Source organism: Leuciscus leuciscus, assembly GCF_965113295.1.
Source record: "Leuciscus leuciscus genome assembly, chromosome: 17".
NCBI lineage: Eukaryota > Metazoa > Chordata > Actinopteri > Cypriniformes > Leuciscidae > Leuciscus > Leuciscus leuciscus.
In genome coordinates this window covers 32,071,895-32,079,873 of record NC_138741.1, presented here as the reverse complement: position 1 = coordinate 32,079,873, position 7,979 = coordinate 32,071,895, and the positions used below count along the sequence as shown (strand labels likewise).

The window sequence follows — 7,979 nt, the reverse complement described above, 5'->3', positions numbered from 1 at the left end:
AGAGTCAAAGCAAACGGTTATCAACAACTCTTGTGCTGGTTGGATGGTGTAAGACCCTCCTCATTTCAGCAATGAAGTAGTCACTGTTAGTAGTAAGGGGTGACTGTTGGTCCCATATAGCCATGGCCCAGTCTAATACCTTGCCTGTGAGGAGTGTAATGATGCTTGCTGCTGTTTGTGGGGAAGCTGCTGGGTTGAAAAGTTTAGACACTTCTCAGGGCTGCCATCAAATCATTCACTGACTCACAAACTGGTAGTTTGGGTTCTGACAGGGTGGCAGCTGAAAATCTTGGGATGAAGGGCAGGAGGTTGAAGAATCTCAGAAAGGATTTGCTGAAGTTGTTGGATGGCAGCAGCCTGCCTGTAGATGGCAGACAGGATGCGAGCCACATTAGAAAGTGGAGAAGTCTCCTCTGCTGGGTTCATGTTTATGGTTCAGACTTGCTGTTACAGAGTTTACAAACTGAGCTAAGTCGCTGATGAATTAATCCAAGAGAATCTTTACTGAGGTAGAGTGCAACAAAAACCAAAGGAAGCCAAAATAAAACAATTATGTAAAATACCGGTAAATAAAACAAAATGTTTACAAACTTAATAAATATAGATTTTAGTTCCCCTTTCTCCTCAACAAATCCTTTAAATTGAATGGTAATTCGAACAAAACAAGAATGAAAAATATATGTTTCCTATAAAATAAACAAAAATTATAGTGCCATTTATTACAAACAACATTTATTTTAAAGCCTAAACAAATTTATTTAAAGGGGAACCTTAACCGGCATTGGGCTCCTAGCTTTCTCTCATTTGTCACAAATCCAAATTCCACATTTGCATGTTTTTGGATGCTTAACTATTATTTATTATGTAAACAAGGCTTTGTATTTCACTGGTGTCCCAATATTCAAGTAAAACAGCATCCTTTACTTGCGCAAAAATGTGTTTGGAATAACACCAGTGTTACCATATGGGCTGGTGGTCACGCTGATATTGTACAACAGAAACATTTAAATTGAGCCGAATAACCTTTTCTATGTTTGGTTGACTGCATTTTTAGTTTGATGATGAATAGGCTGTCCAGTTAGCAATGCTATAACTGATATGTTGTGTGTGCGCGCGTGAGGCGTTTGCACGATCACTTGGAAATGTATGGTCTTACAGATGAGAGTAAGACATCATTCCAAACTGTAAAGGGTCTATTATTTGTGTATATTCAAAATAACAACAAGATGTTTTGCTTTTGTAAAATAAAGAAAACAAACAGGATACGATTCCAGCTTGGTCTCCATAAAATACTTTCTGGAGCGTGTCACAAAAATGAACCAAAACACAGCGAATACTTGTAGCACGGACATGAGAAATAGGTCTATCATTTTTTTTTTTTTACTTTTAAGTGTTTACGTTTTGCTTATTTGCCGTTAAATGCATCATGTAAGTAACTTTGGAATACATCGCAGCACACTTCAGATTATTAATAATTTGATTTATAGTCCGGAAGAGAGACCCCCTCAGATGTTTGAGCCAAATGGATTTGAATGGAGCTTCCAAAAGACAAAACAAATATATTTCTACGTATGATAATTAACCCTTTAACCCCTGTGTGTGTCACATTATCAACTACTAAATTCAAATCTGCTTTAGCGCTTTGGCTTTGGCGCTCACAGACGCTCACGCTCACAGACGCATGCAAACATGACATTGGCGTGGAGGTTCTTCACTGTAAGTTAAGACACAAAGTTTGCAATTTGTTAAACTTGTAAGGCTAAAGTAAACTGTGGGGGAACCACCAAGAAAGCACACAGCACAACAAACCTATTAGACACTTAAAACACCATCACCATGCCCAGTTTGAAGAAGCTAAAAAAAGGTAAAACAGCTAAAGCTAGCCAGAGCTCAGAGCCAGCCACAAGTCAGTAGCCTGTCCTATCTTTCCTTAGTATAAGCAACGAAAAGACCAAAGCAATTACGAGGAAAATTATGGAATTCATGGCCCTGGATGACCAGCCCTTCTCCATAGTTGAAGACAGAAGCTTCAGAAATCTGATCAATTTCCTCAGCCCAAAGTACACAATACCGAGTAGGCGGTATTTTTCGCGCTACCCGAGTTGTTTATTCTTGTGTCGTGTTACACAGGCAAACTGTTACAAGCCGAGTCTGAAGCAGCAATCAGTTTTATATCTGATATTTGGACATCTAACATAAGCTTAAGGTCAATGTTGAGCCTGACTGCTACCTGGGTGGACAAAAAAGATTTCCAGCAACAACAACAACAACAACAACAACTTCTGCACTGTCAAGAAATGACGGGGTCTTATACGGCTGCCAACCTAGCAGCAACATTTGACACGGTGTTGCAGCGGTGGGGTTAAGACAAGAACAGGGTTCATGTCGTGCTTCTAAACAATGGAAGAAACATAAGCAAAGCACTTGACAAAGGGAACCTGGCAAGTTTGCCCTGCATGGCACATATACATTACACCTCGTCGTGAATGAGGGTCTACTGTCCCAGCGAAGCATTACTGATGTGGTGGAAACTGCAAGGAAGATTGTCAGACATTTCAAACACTCAAACCTCACCTATTCGCAACTTCATGACATTCAGGCACAGTAGGGTCAGCCCAGTAAAAGACTGCAGCAAGATGTCCCGACTAGATGGAATAGCACATACAATATGGTGCAATTGCTGGTGGAACAGAGACATGCTTTGGGGTCATATGCTGCGGAACATGAGCTCTCAGCCACACTGAACGCACATCAGTTTGGGCTTATTGAGAACTTCATGAGCCTGTAAGTTGAGCCTTCATGAGCCCTGCGCTTGCTCCACTTGCCAGAGCCTACCTCTCTGCTCCATGTACAAGCCTTTAAAGTGAGCGCTTGTTTAGGCTGGAAATGTGATAGATGAAAGGAGAAACCGATTATAAGGTGACAAGGCAGAGATGCTTCTCTTTGTGAAGAAAAACTTGCCATTAATGCTCAAGTAATAGTATTTTGCCTATACACTCAAAAAAATGACTCTTTGGTTGAACATGATTTAATCATGGACAGTGGTTCCACGTGATTGATTCAAGTTATTCGAGCACGACTGAATCAAGTTATTTGGACATGATTAAATCAAGTTATTTGGACACGACTGAATCAGGTTATTTGGACAAGACTGAATCAAGTTATTTGGACATGATTAAATCAAGTTATTTGGACGAGTCTAATTTTAATTGAGTTTACTCACTTCGCTTAAGTTTATCCAACATGAAGTATTTGGGTTGAGATAACATGGTTCCATCATGTGGAACCACTGTCCATGCTTCAATCATGTTCAGCCAAAGAGTTATTTATTTGTGTCTATTTAATAGACACACAGAGTTAAAATAACATACAATCAACCTAAATATAGCTTTTCTTTTAATACATACGATGTTGGCAGTCTAAAGATGGTACTGATTGCATCACTAGCAATCCCATTGGAGATGGTAACTCACCCATAAACACCTACATATAAGAAAGTTGTTTAAAATACCAACATAATAGAATATTAAACATTAACAAGTCTCCCTATTTTCTCATCTTGCTTACATTTTTCTTATCAAAGAACACTGGTACAAAGCAATTACGACAGACCAGGAGGATATTCTTATTTAGTATTTATTGAGATACAACATTTACTTCACAAAACATTCTCAGGCATAAAACAAAATCAGTGGGCTTTATAGTAAAAAAAAAATATATATAACATTAAAACAATATTATCAGACTTTTTCACCAAATAAGTGAAAACTGCACAAACAAGGAAATATGCTTGTTTAAAATGTGTAAATATAAAATAATATTATACTAATAAAATAACTGAAACAGACTTGACCATTTTTAAGTAAAATGTTTCCTCTAGATTCAACAGCACTTTATGAATAAACTTTGAGAAGTTAGTGTTCTCTAAATAAGGGCATAAATAAGTGCAAAAAACAGCAGCAGTGCACTGACCAAGACTTGGTAGACATCACCACCTCATCTTCAATCAAAACATCCAGTGAGTTTAAAGACAACGTTCCTCCTCACCAGCAATGATGGTGACTGCTGCACCTGGTCAAACTCCTTTTTCTAAATGCATTGAAAAAAAAAAAGAAAGTGTTAGTGTATGTCACCACATATCATAAAAACGACCCTTGTGAGGGCAGACATTTAAATTTTCATAAATTAAAATAAAGGCATGAAGGATCAGAGTAGTGTTTATTCAGTAGGGTTTGTGCCCATTTAAAACCCTGTAGTACTTTAAACAACACGTCTTCCAGTTTGTCAGAAGGATTTTATTGGGAAAAAATGTCAGGGGTTTATCGGTTGAATGTTCTAGAGCATAAAAAAAAAATCATTAATAACATGTAATTTGGCATCAGTCGGTTCTTTATTACAAAGTAGAAAGTAAAGTGGTACTTAAAAGGGATAGTTCACCCCAAAATGAAAATTCTGTCATCATGTACTCACTATCACATCATACCAAACACAAGAATCTTGTTCAGCTTTGGAACAAATAATTTTTATTTTTTATTTTTTTATGTCATGGACCATCCATCAAAAGTCTATAGACAATCAATATTTAGCTTCAATAAGTACATAAAGATATAGCTAATCCATATGAATAAAGCAGTTTTATACAAGCCTTCCAATGGATAAAATATGACAAAAAGTATGAAATATACTATTTATTTATTTTTCTTAAGATTAACAAAATTATGGTTTTGGAACATGAGGGTGAGTAAATCATGACAATTTTCATTTTATTTTTAGGTGCACTATCCAAGTCATACATTTATTCTAATGACATACTGATTTATGCTAAAAGGGTAAAGTATTCCTAAGTAAATATAATGTAGTCCTGACATGTGTCCTACCTTGTGTGTCTTCAAATCATCAGCTGACTCTTCCTTTGAGATAGTAGACATGTCAGGATCGTAGTTCTAATGACATCAATGCCATTTTTGCACTTGAAGGCAAAACACAAAATTATGGTAATGTAACACAATTAAGCAACATTTATTGAGTTTATTTTTATGATTCATAAGACAACTTTCAACGACTGTCTTATGCTTATATTCAACAGATAGCTGAACAGATTCAAAAATGGTCAAATTCATGGTTTTCTCTATGGGAGTTGTAAAATGAGACCATGAAAAAAAAAAAAAACACATTGTACTGTACTGGTTACAGTCAGTATTTTTATACAACTTTAAAATGTGTGTGGTTCTGAAAGACACAAATAACAAATATGAATAACTAAAAATTATTAGCCATACATACCATTCTAGCAACCAAAGGCTTAAATACCCATTATTGATATTATTATTATTAACAATATTCAGTAACCAATAATAATTGTCATTAATGCTTTAAAAACGCACTGAACCATCAACCACACAAGACAACATTGTTATAATATCTTTGATCGATGCCATGAAAATGAACAGAGTGCAAAGATAGATGATTAAACTAACAAACATGTGCAAACTTAGACACATACCTTTTCGTTTGATGTTTAATTCTGTTATGGCGCGGTGATCTCTTTCAGGCATAACATCGTGGATTCTGTCATAAATTCATCCGTATCAGTCGACATAATAAAGCAGTTGTTAAAATTGTTTCTAATCAGACTGATGCAAATGGACGAAAAAGTTACCTGTTTGTTTGCCGTTTAATTCAGTTGATGGCGCGGTCATCTAGTAGGCTTAAAATAGTGCAATCAGGCCATAAATACATAACGTTCAATCAATATAACAAAACTGTTGGCTAATATTTTTTCTAACAACACTGATGCAAATGGATAGATGAGTTAAGTTAACAGTTACCTGTTCGTGTGCTGTTTAATACAGTTTATGGCGCGGCCATCTCATTTAGGCTTACAATCGTGCATTCTGTCAAAATAACACATTAGTATCAACCGACATCATAAAACAGTTTGATAATATTGTTTCTAATAACAGTGATGGAAATGGATGAACACGTACCTGATTGTTTTAAGCTTATATTCCAGTTAATGGCGTGGCGATCTATTAGAGACATGCGCAGCATTAACGTATTTTACGAATGTTGCCGCCAGCAAATTGCGTCACAACAAATTTCCGCTTCCTTTAGGTTGAGAATGTGGTTTGTTTGTTTTCAGGCTGTTTTGACATTCAGTCCCGGCTGACTTTATAAAAACACACATTTTATATGTGTGATTGACTTTTACTAAACATTATTTGTATCAGTCTGATTTAACAGCAATTTAAGACAAATAACAAACCTAAAAACACCAATAACATTTAATTGCACTTCTATAATTATAATCAAGCTATAAATTAATAAACAAAAATATTTAAAATAAATTATAAATATTATGTAAGTTATTATATATATTTTTTTAATCAGTCAACAGTTTGACTGAGCTAAGTGATTGAAACATGTCCTTTTAAAATGAAAACTTTATGTTAAACCAACGAGTGACAGTTTTAAGTCAGTTTAACATGACACAATCATGTTGAAATGAAAAATAGCCAAAATGGCATTATTTCAACATGAATTGTTCAGGTAAAGTGAACAAAACTGAAAAATCATTTTTTTGAGTGTACATATGTTGGCAACAAAGAAAATATGCTTTGTTATTTAATTATTACCCACTCACTGCACTATAGGGATATTTGAACTTTTGTAAGACAAATAAAAAAGAGAAAAAGGTCTATTTAGAAAGTTGTTTTGTTTTAGAAAGCAACTAATTTGTGTCATTTCTACCTCTTTCCAGTCACAGAGCACTTTTATTTTGAGATTTGTTTAAGTGAGAGAAGATCCTGTAACTTGGTGCAGTTAGGGGGAGATTGCAATGTTTAATAATCTATGTTATTATGAAAATAACATTTTGCATAGAACAAAAGTAAATTTTTTATGTATACTGTTAATTATAACAGTTTGTAGCAAGCACGAACACGACGATCAAAAGTACTTTAATATAACTTTCAGGTAAAAAGAACAAAGATTAAACATTCACAAGAACTGAACAGACACTTGGCATTAACATGCTACCTGTATCCGGATGTTGTCCACATACACATTGAAAAGACAAGTATAAACGCGCTTCTGATCGGAATGAAATATCCGATCAGCATGTCCAGGTTCGGAGGTAGTCGAGGACGCATAGTGATAGGATCTCAGTGTAATGTAAACGCAATCCAGCCATCGTGTCTATATTCACAGGTGGACGTCACACAAAACCCCCCACTGTCATTATTCCCCCTCCTCTCTCCAGGAATTTCTGCATGTAGCTGCATGGTTTTGCGATACAGTCGAGTGCAAGTACATCGCAAATATACTGAAATGTTTGCTTTCGCACCCTAAAGTTGCAGAATCATTCATTTTCTTTAAAGAACGCAGATTTTTCCACCACAGCTGGCAACGTTCTCGGACCCATACGTTTCTCTGTACCGTTTCCATTACGGCATCTATCCACATTATTAGTACTTGCAGCCTCTTCATTCTTCTCATTTCGCGAGATTTGTAAAATGTACCCCGGCTGAAAACAGTTTTTAAAGAAAACCCACCACTTAAGGTCGACTCTGCACCGGAACCATCCTTTTTTTTTTTTCTTTTTTTTTTTGGGGGGGGGAATACGAGATCTGATTTGTGATCCAGATACAGAAGCCACTTGATGTGGATCTGCTTGATCGGATCACGGTGATCTCATGTTAATGCCAAGTGTAAACGCAGCCTCGAGATCTTAAGTACTGGTGATTATGATGTGCACACAGCTGAACTAAATGACCAATCAATTAACAACCATGACAACAAACTAAGGGGAACGGTGCAATCGGAAAACAAAATCCAAACAGTGTGTGAGTGTGACAGTACGCCCCCTCCGTGAAGATCCGCCGGCAGATGGATGGAGGAGGCTTAGGTAGAAGATGAGAACCCGGGAGAGGGCTCAACAGAAAAGTCCAGGGTGGAGTAGATAGAGAAGTGATCCAGGG

General features: G+C 36.4%; 1 long non-coding RNA gene across 3 annotated transcripts; it reads right to left on the bottom strand.

Moving 5' to 3' along the window:
• Positions 1 to 3,478: 3,478 nt before the first annotated feature.
• Positions 3,479 to 6,032, bottom strand: LOC309478881. 3 transcript variants are annotated; one of them, XR_014199122.1, is made up of 5 exons: positions 5,988 to 6,032; positions 5,829 to 5,894; positions 5,504 to 5,699; positions 4,878 to 4,969; positions 3,479 to 4,089 (listed from the first exon to the last, which is right to left on the bottom strand). It is a non-coding gene; the product is annotated as an uncharacterized lncRNA (long non-coding RNA). The 3 variants fall into 3 exon arrangements; XR_014199124.1 differs by having other exon boundaries at positions 5,504 to 5,568; positions 5,660 to 5,699; positions 5,829 to 6,024; XR_014199123.1 differs by having other exon boundaries at positions 5,829 to 6,024.
• Between the last annotated feature and the right edge of the window lie 1,947 nt (positions 6,033 to 7,979).